This window comes from Mustela nivalis (genome assembly GCF_964662115.1).
Source record: "Mustela nivalis genome assembly, chromosome: 16".
Classification (NCBI taxonomy): Eukaryota; Metazoa; Chordata; class Mammalia; order Carnivora; family Mustelidae; genus Mustela; species Mustela nivalis.
The window spans coordinates 16,547,090-16,562,348 of record NC_139035.1 but is presented as its reverse complement, the minus strand read 5'-3'; the positions used below and the strand labels follow the sequence as shown (position 1 = coordinate 16,562,348).

Here is a 15,259-nt window from a genome sequence, read left to right as displayed (position 1 = left end):
AGAACTCTAAATCTCAATAATAAAAAGACAACCAGGGGTGCCTGCGTGGCATCTGCCTTCAGCTCAGGTCATAACTGAGCCCCACATAGGGCTCCCTGCCCCACATAGGGAACCTGCTTCTTTCTCCTTTGCCCCTCCCCATCAGCTCCTGTTCTCTTTCTCTCTCTCTTTCGCAAAAATAAAATTAAATCTTTAAAAATAATAATAAAAAGGCAACCAAATTTAAAACTGGCAAAGGATCTCATAGACATTACCTCCCAAAAGATATAAATGGTGGGGCGCCTGGGTGGCTCAGTCAGTTAAGCATCCTTACTCTTGATTTCAGCTGTAGTCATAATCTTAGAGTGCTGAGACTGAGCCCAGCATCAGGCTTCATCAGGCTTCCCTCTCAGCAGGGAATCTGCTTGAGATTTTTTCTCTCCCTCTTTCTCTGTCCCTCCCAGCAGCCCTGCTGGCTCACATTCTCTCTCTCTCAAATAAATAAATCTTCCTTTAAAAAAGATATAAATGACTAATAAGTACATGAAAAGAGGTTCAGAAGATATAAGATGCAAATTAAAACCACAATGGCATACTATTTCATACTGCTATGATGGCTATAATCTAAAAATAATAAGTGGTAAGGATAGAGAAAGTAGAACCCTCATGCATGGCTGATGGGAAAGTAAATTAGTACAGTTGGTTAAATATAGTTACCATGTGACCCGGAATTCACATCTAGCTATATACCCAAGAGAACAGTAAACATAAGGGTACATAAAAACTTGTACATAAATATTTCTATCAGCATTATTTATAATGGCCAAAAGGTGGTAGTGACCCAAATGTCCATCAGCTGATACACAGCTAAATAAAATATGGATATTCATATAATAGAATATAATCTGGCAATTAAAAGGAATGAAAACTGATATCTGTTACAACATGAATGAACTATGAAAACATTTTGTTACGTAAAAGAAGCTAGTCACAAAAGACCACATATTATATGACTGCATTTATAGTTTTAAACATCCAGAATAGGTAAATCCATAGAGATGGAAAGCAGATTAGTGGTTGTCTACAACCGCAGGACATAAAAAGGAGAAAAAAGTAACTGCTAATGGGTACAGAAATGGCAGGGGGAGTGGGGGGTGGTAATGAAAATGTTCCAAAATTGACTGTGGTGCTGGCTATATAACTCCATGAAGATACTAAAAAGCACTGAACTATATACTTCAAATAGGTGAACTGTATGGTCTGTGAATTAAATATCAATTGAAATAATTAAGCCTATTCCATCACATTGTTCTGATTTTTAAAAAATGGTTTTGTACTGATAAAGTTATTTAATACGCTGGGACCCAAAAGGGAGGCCGATCCAGTAGCCCTGCCCACATCACCAATCTTAGAGGGCTGATAACTTCAAGATGAGGGTTGGTCACCAGAATAACCAAGTCAGTGATTTCAGGGTTAGAACTCCCCCTTCCCCACTCCCAATCTTCAGTGAGGAGAAAGGGGCTAGAGTCTAAGTTCAATCACCCACGGTCAGTATTTTATTTTACCTTATTTTATTTTATTATTATTTTTTACGGCCAGTATTTTAATCAATTAAACCTATATAATGAAGCCTCCATAAAAACCCCTAGGCAATTGGGTTTAGACAGTTTCTGGGTTGGTGAATATATTAATGTGTGTGTCTAGAGAGGGCATGGAAGCTCGGCATCAACCACCACACCCCTCAATATCTTGCTCTATGCATTTCTTTTATTTCGCTGTTTCAGAGTATATCCTTCATAATAAACCTGCATATTAAGTAGAGCACTTTCCTGAATTCTGCAACTCATTCTATTGAATTACTGAACGTGGAGAGGAAGTGGGTTGAGGGAATCCCCAGAATTTCAATTGGTCAGGCAGTAGTATGGGTGCCCGGGGACTCTACTTGCAGCTAGCACCTAAGGTCCCATAGGACTGACCCTCAAGCTTATGTGATCTGATGGCTAATTCTAGGTACGTAATACCAGAATATAACTAAATTACTGGACACCCACCTGGAGTCAGAGAATTGACTGTCAATATGGAAAAATGACACATTAGAGAAAAACCAGGTAAGTAAAAATAAATCTTTCATTTTCCTAAAACATCTACAAATTGCAAACTGTTATCACCCTCAAATAATTTAGACTATATTTCTATAAACAATGCCATTTCCTCCATAATTACAATGCAACAACAACAACAACAACAAAAAACCCAGAAAATAAATACTGATACATATACCATTTAATCTTCAGACCCCATTCAAGTTTCTCCAAAAGTTACAATAGTATGCTTAATACTAAAAAGATTCAGTCCAGAATTACCTGTCACATTTAGCGGTCATGTCTTCTTAGAGTCTTCTATCTTTCCTTTCCTGAATCTTTAGTTCTTTCCTAAACTTTATGACCTTTATACTTTAGAAGATAACAGGCAATTATTTTATAAACTGTCCCTCAAGTTGGGTTTGTCTGAAAATTGCTCATGATTAAATTCAAGTTATGCATGTTTGGCAGGAACATCACAGAAGTGATGCTGTGTTCTTACTGCATTTGACCAAATGGCACGATTTCTCACTTGTCCACTTAATGATAATTTTAACTCATTATTTGATTAAGGTAGTACCGTAAAGTGGCAGCTTCTCCATTATGAATTCTTTTCCCTCTTTGTAATTAATAAGCATTTTGTGAAGCAGGTATTTTGAGACCATATTCTATTCCCAACCAAGTTTTAAATTTACTCGTTTATTTTCATTTCCCCTTTGGTAATTAGTAAGTATTTTGTGGAGACATAGTACAAAACCATGCAAATATTCTATTCCTCCTCAGAATTAAATGTATTCATTTTTAAATTTATGTGGGTATAGACTTACAGATCTCCATTTGTTACCATCATTATTTACTCTGATGCTTAAAATATCCTAGATTTGGCCAGTAGAAGCCAAAACCTCTCAAGGCTTCTCTATCCCTTTTAATGTGTCCCCACCATCTTCAAGCACTTCCTTACTTTGTGGCACAAAAATGTATTCCAGGCTCATCTTGTATGCTACCTTTCCTGGTCCTGCAACAGGCACTTCTCCAAAGAATTCTGGTTTGCTTAGTGAAGAAAGGTTCAGTCAATTCTATAGGGTGACATACATGTTCCTTAAAATCACTGCAACTATATAAAGTCACTTAGTAAAACCCATAGGGCTTATGGTTAAAGGGGTTAGAAGCACAAACTCGAAACATTCATCAGGGCATTTAAAAAAAAGAACCTAACAGAAAAAGCAACACACTTTTACATATGGTAAGTGGCTAGGAAATACACAAATGCCACAGTAAACATGGCACTTTACCCTCAAAGAGATCTAAAGGTTGCTTATGGAAATGGCTGTGTGAAGGGCTGAAGTTTGTGAATCACTGTGCTATGAAGAAGGCTAGCTATATCAAATTAGGGGAAGTTTATACCAAATGTGGATGGGTATGGCACATAACATAAGCAGTAAAATAAGGTAAATGCTAAATGTTAAGGTGTGCACATGTGTGCATTTTATGTCTTTCTACAGAGTCTGGTTCACCCGAGTTCACCTCGTATTTCTTAAGGGTGAAACCACATATAATTAAACACAAAATTCATGCTGTGTTCTACCTTTCCCCTAATCCAGTAACTGTATTGCAGCAGACTCATGTTTTCAAAACATGTGTTAGAGTGGGACTAATTATATTTAGAAACTAACACCTGAATGCTCAGTGTGTTTACTGTTATTGCAGTCCTGATTGCCAATCCCTCTTAGGACACAGAGTTAATGACATATGTATACATACCCACATACCACGTCTACCTATGTATGCTGAAAACCATGAGCTCATCGTATTATCTCCAATGCCAGCCCAACACCATAGGGTTCATTCTAGTTTTACCATTCTCCATATCTGTGATTTCCTTCCCTAAAAGAAACCTAGCTACTATCACCTTCAACATATTTACTTATTTGATCAATCCTCTGTGTGTTACCAGTATTTCATGGTTGCAGTGACCTACTCCCTACCACGTAGGTGCCCTCCTCATTCCATTCAGGTTCTAATATTGTGCACTTGGCTTTTGAAGTAAATTATTGGGTGTAAGGGAGTAATGGGGAGAGGGGAGAGGAAGAGAAAACAAAAAAGGGGGCATGAAAAATTTTGAGGGAGAAGAGCCCACTGTTACAAAGTTACTTTAAAATATAAAAAGAAGAAAACAGGGCAAATTTGGGTTCCATACCATTAAGCACTTTTCTGTAATAATGAGTTATATTATTATATTTTCCTTTTCTAAAACATTAGACTGTGGAAAATTCCAAACAGAAAACTAGAGAGAACAGAAATAAGCTCTCATATATGGGTCAATTAGCAGAAATAAACCGTTTAGACACAGGCAAAGACACTATTAATCAAAATAAATGATGTTAACTTTTCCACAAGGGGCCATTTATACAGTATAAGACACACTAGGGCCCAGGGCCCTTGGCCCTCCTCTTATGGAACTCATATTCTAAAGGAACGATCAGCAAGTAATTAAATAAACTACGGTACTATCAGATTGCTTCAATGGTTATGAAGAAAATGAAACCAGGTAATCTGATACTGTAACAAGTGCACAGAGAATGACTTGAGAATGGGTAGTCAGAGAACATCTCTGTTAAGAGGAGGCATTTGAATTGAGACTTGAATAACCAGAAGGAAGAAGCTAGCCTGGCAAAAATGTGTGGACAAAGGAATAGAAGATACAAACGCTCTAACAAAAGCTTGACATGTTTGAGGACAGATGGGTTTTAGTGGTAGGAAACAATATTGTAGAAGAACTATAAGAACAACAGTTATGACAGTTGAAGAAATAAAAGTCCAACTTAAAATACATACTCACCCATTTGATAACCATATATAGGAATGCATGGTTAGCACCGTGCTAGGACTACACTAGAAGTGGAAGACATTTCCTTCTCTCAGCCAAAATACAGTAGGTTGATTATATAGCTATATGTCAAGGGTGCCTAGGTGGTTTGGTCGGTTATGCAGTCTGCCTTTGGCTCAGGTCATGATCCCAGACTCCTGGGATTAAGACCCACATCAGGCTCCCCTTCTCCCTCTGCCCCTCACCCTGGCTCATGCTCTTTTTCAAATACATAAATAAATAAGATCTTTTTAGAAAAATATAGACATAAGTCATATTGATAACAATACAAATGATATTACTACCAAAAAGAGGAAAATTGCTCTTCCTCTTAGATTATTTATTAGCAATGCAACTGAAGTGACAGTTTTAATATTTTCAGTACTGCCTTTTTAAACATGATTACTTTATCAAGTACTAATTGTTTTATTTTATTTTTTAAAGAGATGCAATTATTATTTGTTGAGTATCTACATTATGCTAGAGTCCTGTGCTAGGGCTTGCACACATGAATCTTGAAATGTCAGAATACCAATTACCATTTTTACAGAGCAAAGTCAGGCTCCAAGTGATTTGCCAAAAGCCAACTAAGTGGCAGAGTCAGAATTCAAATTCAGATTCCACTGCTAACACAATGCTTTTTCTACACAACTATCTTGGGCTTTTGTTTTTACATCATTAAAAGGAACTTTTACCTGATACTTCTTTACTACATGGTACTTGTATCAGTTTCTAAGGCTTAATGTTTTAATATCAAATTGGAGAATATTTTTTAGTTCTACCATTCACCGTCTATCTAAAATCATTATCAGTAACCTTACCTTCATTTTTTTTTTTTTGGAGTATTCTTTAAAAGTACATTGATAATGTTTGTGATCAGAATTAGTGACAAGCCAGAAGATCTATGATTTGGAAATTGCTGTATTTTTTTAAAAAATATAACAGACTGCTCAATTTTACTACACAATCAAGACCTTCCAGAGGCACAGTCTATGAAAGAGTTTGGACTCTAGGATCTGTTAATCCTCAATTAAAATTATAGTCAATCAAGCTTCTTTACAACAATCAAGTTATTTAACCAAGGTGTATGGTAGAGCAATGAGGAAATTCCTAAAAATTTCCAAAGAAATATGATAGGAATAGTATTCTTATCATATTTCCATAGTATGGAATAGTATTTCAATAGTATTCCATATTGAAGTTGAAAATCCAGTAAGTTTCATATGCCTTTTGGTAAAAAGTTTCTATTGCTTAGGCTCTCAGAAAACATAAAGAATAGGGACACACCATTATTGTCTAATGTTTTTTGGTAAACTTCCATATCCATATCATTTTAACTTCTATGATGAAATGACACCAAAAGAACCAAGAAATTTAGCCATATAATTTAAAAGAGAGAGAATAATACTTTAAAAAGTTTAGTCATCTAAGCTAACTACTATCCTTTATTTTGTCATATTTCTTCAGTTCTTATTTATAACCTAAATTCCTTTCCTATCCCATTGCCACTTCTGCCAGCCAAGGTTAGCATTCAAGTCTGCAAGTAAATGTTAATTATTAATACAATAAACATACAACTTTCACTTGAAGCCTCAATCTTATTTTCTCTCATACTCATACTACCTCCTTCCTCTTTTTCCATTACTAAGTGTCATAGATGATACTATCATTACATTGCTTTCTATATTTATAAGAGTCCAAGCTCATATCCCCAGACTTATGGACGACATTTATTCCCTTTAGACATAACTCTTCCTTTCTCCTTCCTCCTTGATGGAAACAAATTTCAACAGTCTATAGGAAAGATGAGCTCAACATCCCTTATACATTTAAAATTGTAGACATACTGATGAGATTTATTTCAATGATTATTGCTATCTGCTCTTTCAATTTTACAGGAAAGAGGGTCTGACACTGCAAAGTGAACTATTAGTTCACTTAAACTATTCTACCTCTGAAAGTGACCGACCTTTAATTTCCAGGAAATGTACAAAACTGTAATGCATCCTGACAACTATATTATGTAAGAACACTCAAAATTTTAAAATGCTATCAGCGGATTTGGCTGTTCTATAAGTAAATCTTACTTGTCTCAGAAAATAAATCTACTAATATTAAATATGTCTTAAATTTTTAAATAGTAGCAGATAAAAGATGTAGCTTGAAAGAAGCTTCGAAGAAATAGCTTCAGTTTTCTGTAAAAAATCAGAAACTTACATTTTCTAATATCTTCATTCCAAGTTTTATTTACTAAGTACTGATATGAAAGGCATGTTTTGAATGACTGGCCTTATTTAAAAAGCTATACCAAAGAGTTCCTCTATTTACTAAGAAATTGGTAATTATGATCTCAAATTTAAAAGTTACTAATGATTAGACAAAAATACATAAATGAATAAGAAATGCCTTGTAGCTTGCAGGTTAACAATTATAAAAAAAAATAAAAAGAGGAACATGGATCAGAAATGAAAAAATCTAATACTGTTTTTATTCACAAACAACATAATGTATATGTATCATATCTTTAGAAATCTATAAACACAGTGAACTTAACCAGGAAATTCCACTGTGTTTCTATATTCTATCAACAAATGATTAGAAAATAAAATTTAAAAATAGTATCATCTATAATAACATCAAAAATATGAAATACTGTGGCGCCTGGGTGACTCGGTGGGTTAAAGCCTCTGCCTTCGGCTCAGGTCATGATCCTAGGGTCCTGGGATCGAGCCCCACATCAGGCTCTCTGCTCAACAGGGGGCCTGCTTCCTCCTCTCTCTCTGCCTACTTGTGATCTCTGTCAAATAAATAAACAAAATCTTTAAAAATAAATATGAAATACTTAGGGATAGACTGGGCAAAATATATGCAAGATCTGTATATAAAAGTATGGAGGAAAAAAAGTGTAGAGGACTAAAACTACCGGGAAAACTAAAAACGTTGCAAAGACAAAGTAAACAAGACTTAAATAAGTGCAGAAATACATCACGTTCATGGATTACAAGTTCAACACTGTTAATATGTCAGTTCTCACCAAAATGATTTACAGATTCAATGCAATCACAATGAAAATACCAGCAGGTTTTTTTTCTTTACAAGACTTGACAAAATTTTAAAATTTATTTAAAAATGCAATAAGCCTAGAATAGCCAAACAATTTTGAAAATGAAGGAAAAAGCTGAAAGATGTATACTGTCTGATTTCAAGACTTACTATGAAGCTATAGTAATAAAGACAAGTGCTATACTGACAGAACATAAGCCCTGTGGAATAGAACAAGAGCGCTCAGAAAGAGACCCACATACATATGGTCACTTAGTTTTCTACAAAGATGCCAACATAATTCAATCCTTCCCGTATATATTTGCAAACATACGTGAGGAGGAAACACTATTACTCTATGTTATTCTTCTGGAAGTAATAGGATTAAAACGTGTAAAGGCTTACTCTTTTGTGATTAGTGACTATTAAATCCACACAGAATGGTATCTCAACATTTCATCTTCTCTATGTTTAGCAATTAGTTTGTCTCCTTTGGGAGGTTTGAAAGCAATCAGCTATGCACTACAGAAATACAGCTGGTTTTCTTTTATTTAAAATAGACAAAGGTAGGGGAAGTGAGAAGAGTAACTATATGACCCCTACAATATACTCTAAATATGTAAGGAAATAAAGAACAAAAAACCAAGAACCTGTCAAACAGGAGCTTTAAAAAATGTGTTATTCCAGACTAAAAATGGGAACAAAAATCATCATAATGACAGAAAATAAAAGGTTGTCAAAGAATCCATAATTCACCTTTGGAGTGAAAGAAAATCAGTCTGTGACTGTAACCAGTGTTAAATTTTTTTTTTTAAAATAAAATAATTTCCTTACTGAAGCGGAAGAGGGACAGAAGGGAGAAAAAGAACAAAAAGTTTCAAAATAAAAGCAAAAATTTTAATTATTCGTAGGTAACATTTTCAAGAAAATGTTGACAAGTGCTACGATTCATAGTTGCTTTTCAATATTCAATACATACTATATTCCTTATGCTTCTAATGTCCCTCTTTGAAATATAATTGGGTATTGGCTTTTTTACCTAAAGCTCCCAGCAACAGAATTCAAAAGAAAACCATACTCCCTCAAATTTTCATTTGTCTTTCTAAGTAATATGTGTTTTAATACTGGTGAAAGTGATAATACTAAGGAATATAATAGCCATTAAGTTAAAGTCAGTGCTATTGTGCTATTTTTATTTTCACCAACCCTGATTACACAAAGTATGGCAGATATTTTGATTCTATTTGAAAAGGCCAAAGGGGAGTAAAGGAGAAGAGAAAGCAACATTTAATGAATGCTTGTTCTGTGCCAGACACAGTGGTGTGCTGATAAATGTTTAACAATCAGCCCTCAGGGGTGTGTGTATGAAATGTGTGTTTGTTATAAATTTTGAAGGCTGTAGTAGACAATTTTGAAATTATAATAAAATATACAATACTCTTTATTGTGAATTTCTTAGAGCCAACTAATTCTCACAGAATGCTCTACTGATTTTGCCAAACTCCTGAGAAGCCAACTTAGGGTTGCAACCGATAAATGAATATAATGCCAATCTTAATGTTATTCGATATGTTCATTTACATTAAATAATAAAGGGAAAGTGAAACAATGATATATGTCATAACCTCACTCATTTGTCAATGATATAAGCAACCTCTTTGCTGAATTAGATGATACGTGTACACCTTGGAGGGTTTGGTTCCAGACTACTGCCAATAAAATTAATTGCAAAAAAGCAAGTCAAATGAATGTTTTAGTTCCCCAGTGCATATAAAAATTATGTTTATACTATACTGTAGTCTATTTAAATGTGCGATAGCGTTATGCCTTAAAAAAAATCAATGTACATACCTTAATTAAAATACTTTATATCTAAAAAATAAGCTTTCAGCAAGTTGTATCTTTTTGCTGGTGGAAGATCTTACCTCAGTGTTGATGGCTGCTGACTGATCAGGATGGTAGTTGCTGAAGGTTAGGGTGGCTCAGGCAATTCTTTTATTTTTTTTTTAAGGCCAATTAAACTAATTTTGTTCAAAGTAATTTTACATTAAATTACAATATTAACAATAGAGACAATGAACATAGAACTTAAAAAATAAAAATCTGTTTGGTCTTTTATAGACCACATACTATAGAACTCACAAACGAAAATTTACAAATACAGAAATAATGACTACTTAAATTATGAGGATTTTCACAAGGAAACCCATAAATTGTCATATTTTAAACATGCAAGTTTCTAAAAGGGAGAAACTTTTTAATAATTTAGCACAAAACCCAATTATATAAACTTGGTATATTCCAGAAAATATTGCTTTAAACATTTATACCATGATCAAAATTCCTTTGGTACCTTTGAATCAAAATGGAATATACTTTTGTGTAACTACTCTTACATGCTACTAGAAAAGTATTTTTGTTACAGTTATGGCACCTATATATACACAAAACATGAAACCAGTGCCAACAAAATCTTTTTAATCTTTTAACAAAATAACTTTTACTTCACAGTATCAAGACTTTAAGTCTCCTATAACACTTTTTACAGTGGTTATAGCACAAAGAAGAACAGCATAACTCTTAAAACAAACTTTACTAAAGCAATCGTACAAACAACGCAATGAAAAGAATCAAACAATAGTTACCCCAGTGCAAAAAACAGGGGGCCTGCTAGACTCAGTCTCAGAAACGTGTAAACACAAACACACTATCTCCCAAACTCCTAAACGGAAAATCCACAAAACAGCTCAACGAAAGTAGAACAAAGATGCTCATGGGTTAACCACAGCAAGAAGACCTGACCCAGTGTTGTCTCAACACACCAGAGGTCTCACGGAGAAACCTTGCTCCAAAACGTCAGTCATCATAGTTTAAAATGTATGGAACATAAAAGAAACAAACAGATGTCAATATTTATGTTGCAAAATTGATTAGCCAGCTTTTGACATTGTTTCTTCCCAATGTCTGCCAACAAAGGACTCTTGTTTCTAAACTAAGTGTCCAAAAACTAAGAGAGCAGAGTACTCCTTCAGGAGTATACCAGTCATCTCTGTAGCCTGTGAACGCAGCACAGAGGGTCTTTTTAACTATGCTTCATAAGCACACACAGACACCAAACCAAACTTGCAGCTTTCCACAAGAGAAATATCTTAAAAAGGAACCTCTTTTAACCAGTATCTTCTTCTCCAATCTCAAAGTCATTCTGCACAAAGCAACAAAAGCAATTTAAGCAGCAAAACAGTTAAGAGGGAGAACTGGAGGGAAAGACACATATGCCCGTTTGCAAACCCTTAAGCTTGTGAAGGGTAATCCAAGAACCAACCATCTTTTCTTTCTAATCCAAAAGTCTTTCTGCTGGGTCAATCTCAGAAGTCTTGGAAATAGGACAGAAATGCTTCACTGCTCTGAAGATACATTCTAGTGTCTCAATGACAGAAAGCAGCTGGCCAAATCAGTCCATGTAGTGGTGATCATCTCTCTCTATATAGTCTGTCTATAAGAAATTCAATTCTTTTTTAAATCTCTAGGCTTTACTGGAAATTTCACTGATTATACAATTCAGAAACTAGAAGATTATGATGAAGAGTCTTTCTCATCTACATTATTCTGACAACAGTACAGTCAATCTGATACTGTCTTTCCTGAAACCCTATCAATGATACTGACTTATTCTTCAATGGGTTCCTTCATCCCAATCTGGCTATTCAAAGCAACTTGTATTTGAATTCCCTACTGAACATGAATGTGTCCCCATCTTCCATTTCCTTCCTTCGGGGACTTTAACCAGAACTCGCGCTTTGCCACACACCAGGGACTGTAATGCTCTTCGCAGCTCACTGTCCTCTATTCTCATGGCCCTTTTGATTTCTTCAAAGCTAAACCTACCCCCTTCACTGAACATGAGAAGCAGCAGTATCCAGAAGATGGACACCTGGAACTTCTTTCCTTCCTTAAATTTGCTTTTAAAACAGCATTCCCCAATGTAGTTTGCCACTGAAGACTTCTACCACTGTGCTTTCTGAACTAATTTCTAATTTGAGATAAAATGTCTTAAATACTTTCTAAAATTTAACCATTTCTAGAGTTAAATGCACTTCCATAGGTGTGTATGCTGGTCAGTATGCCATCATAATTCTATTCACTATAGATCTATAGAGCCTGGATCACTCTGATTCTGCATATACTGCTTGAAATGAATCATGATGTCCCTGGAGAGTTCCATGTCCTTGAACATGCCTTCCAGCTTGCTAGTGAAAGCAGCACCACATTCATGCTCTAGTTTTGACGACTAAACTTGACAGATTCTTCACCATCTACTGAGGCACTTTTCCCACTGAGGAATCATTTTGCTAAATCTTTTTTATAAAAGGCTTCAAAGAAATCTTTACTGTGAATAAACCTGAATATTATCATTACCTTGTCAAGAATCCTCTCCAGCTTTTCATCTGTTGCTTATTACTTGCTCCTGATTTTGAATCAACGTGCTTTGCTATCAGTTCTGAGGGTTTATTTGGCTTTTTGTTGATACATGTTTCAAAGGATTCCTTCATCAAGGCGACGAACTTCTTGTTCCTCGAAAAGCACACTTCTATCACACGGTCCACATGATCCTTAAAATCTAGCAGGTCCTGTACCATAGTTCTTTTTCAGGACTGATAACAATTGTTGTCCCCAAAGTCTTGATGTAATCACTCCAATGCACAGCAGAAACTGCTGCCCATGCTACAAACAGCTGAATGGCTGGTATATCTGAGTGAGGTTGGCACCCTGGTCTCATCAAGGAGGTGGTCAAGCCCTTTCTACAGAACTGCTGTTCAATGTTCTCTGAAAAGCTGTTTCTCCATGTAAGCAATCAGTGGTTTCTGTGTGCTACGGTCTAAATATGTGATTACTCAATCTCCTTCTTCCTCTAAACGCTAACTTACATGTTTAGGATATTCTGCAGCATAATAAACAATTCATTTCTTCCAAAAATTTCAGGTCAAATGAATCTTTATATACCTGAAGGTCAGGAAGCATACTCAGCAGACTTTTCATAAACTTCTAGCCACTGCTTTGCTGCTTCTTTCTTGTTAATAGCAGAATTCCACCAATACTTTACTCTGAGCCATTTTATTACTAACAATATGTTTTCTAAAAAGTTCCAATCCTATGTCCCAAACAGAAGGAAGCATGGAATTCTGAAGTACATAGCAAAGTACAAAGTAAGTACAAAGCAAAAAACAGGACAATACTTCTGATCATGATCATTTGTCTGCAATGATCTTGCCAGCATGTGCTAATCTTCTTTAAAACTAAAACACTGTCTGGTGAGTCTTCTCTAAACCGAATGATCTATGCTTGGACATGATCTTCACAGACCTGGCACAGCTGTTTGTGGTGTTGAGGAAACTTTGTGAGAACAGATTTTCAACAGCTTAGTTTTTCCAAGTTCTATCTGATGGAGATACCACTTGTATGGCTTTTTCTGCCTCAAGAAGCTTCTGCCACGTGTCCTGAACATTACTTATGAGGCAATTTAGACCTGTCTCAGAATTCTTGATCACTAGTTTCTTGGAGCCACTGCTATGCCCAGGTTTGGAGGTGATGGTGGCCACTGTGAGGGACACGGATGTGGCTATGCCTAACAAGCACTGAGTGGCTGGCCTTCCTGGGGGTCTTGTCAGCCATGGTTGCAGCCAGGAAGCAGTGGGAGACTGCCCTGACCCCACCAACTGGCCACCCAACTCCCGCTGCTCAACAACTCAGGCAATTCTTAAAATAAGAACGGCAGTATGGCAGTTTGCCATACTGACTGACTCTTCCTTTCACAAATGATTTCTCTGTAGTACATGACACCATATGATAGGATTTTACCGGCAGGAGAACGTCTTTAAAAATTGGAGTCGATGCTCCCAAACCCTGCCACTGTTTTATCAACTATGTTTATATAATATTCAAAATCTTTTGTTGTCATTTCAACAATCTTCACAGTATCTTCACCAGGAGTAGATTCCATCTCAAGATACCGTTATCTTTGCTCATCCATAGGAAGTAACTCCTCATCCAATAAAGTTTTATCATGAAATTGAAGCAATTCAAATAATAATAATGAAAATGTTTCAAATATCTCAAGAATCAAAATATGACACAAAGATATAAAGTGAGTGAATGCTGTTGCAAAAAATAGTGCCAGTAAACTTGCTTAATGCAGGATTGCCACAAACCTTCAATCTGTAAACAATGCAGTATCTGTGAAGCTCAATAAAGTAAAATGCAATAAAATGAAGTAAGCCTATAGTTTAGAGTATCTCCTCAATTTTTGAGTTACTACCAAGAACAGGCAATGGACACAAAAAACTTTTTTTAAAAAAATATTTTGAGAGAGTAAGAGAGAGAGAGAGGGAAAGAGAATGAGACATACGTGTGTGCATGTAAGGAGGGATAGGGGAGAGGGATAGAGAATCCCAAGCAGACTCCACCCTAAACAGGAAGCCTGAGGTGGGGCTCGATCCCATGACCCTGAGATCACAACCTGAGCTAAAACCAAGAGTCAGAGGCTTAACCAATTGTGAGAACCAGGTCCCCCAAGACACAAGAAACTTTTAAGTTTAATCTGCTTTACTGCTATTTTTTCCATCACTTTCTTAAATCTAGACATCCAACAAAACAATAAATCAAGCTCTGGTTAGTGCTATTTACCAATTTCTGTGGTATGAGTAAATCACAACACATTTCAAGCTACTGTTGAAAACACACTGAACACAGAGCTGGGAAGAGATACACAATAGCACATTGTTGTATGATATTTCACCACACAGAAGGGAACTAAAACTTAGCAGTGATTTATTTAGGATCACACAATTGGTAAATGGTAACACTGTGATTCAAGCTGAGGTATAACAAACTCTAAATCTGTGCTGGATCATACCAGGTTATCAAAGATATAATTTATATGAAAATTTAATATTAAAAGTCACATAAGGATGTTTTTCTTTGCAAATACTTGAGTATACCAGCTTTTTTCCCTTTTTTAAAAAGATTGCATTTATTTATTTATTTAAAAGAGAAAATGAGAGTGCAGGAGCAAAGGGGGAGGGGCAGATAGAGAGGGAGGAGAAGACTTGTGCTGAGCAGGCAGCTCCATGCAGGGCTCAATCCCAGGACCCTGAGATCGTGACTTGAGCTGAAGGCAGACGCTTAACCGACTGAGCCACCCAGGTGCCCCTGTATACCTATTTTTGTTATCCTTCTGATTTCAAAGAACAGACACTCTAATCACTTTAAATAAGGGAGAGTCAGCTACATGAAC

The 15,259-nt window shown here is 35.8% G+C and overlaps 1 protein-coding gene and 1 pseudogene across 2 annotated transcripts in view; both read right to left on the bottom strand.

Moving 5' to 3' along the window:
* XPR1 (xenotropic and polytropic retrovirus receptor 1) overlaps nt 1-15,259 on the bottom strand; it is a 250,301-nt gene that overhangs the window by 128,547 nt on the left and 106,495 nt on the right. The window lies entirely within an intron of this gene.
* Nucleotides 11,439-13,366, bottom strand: LOC309850532 (cullin-4A pseudogene; annotated as a pseudogene). The gene has a single exon. The product of its transcript is annotated as a cullin-4A pseudogene (transcript).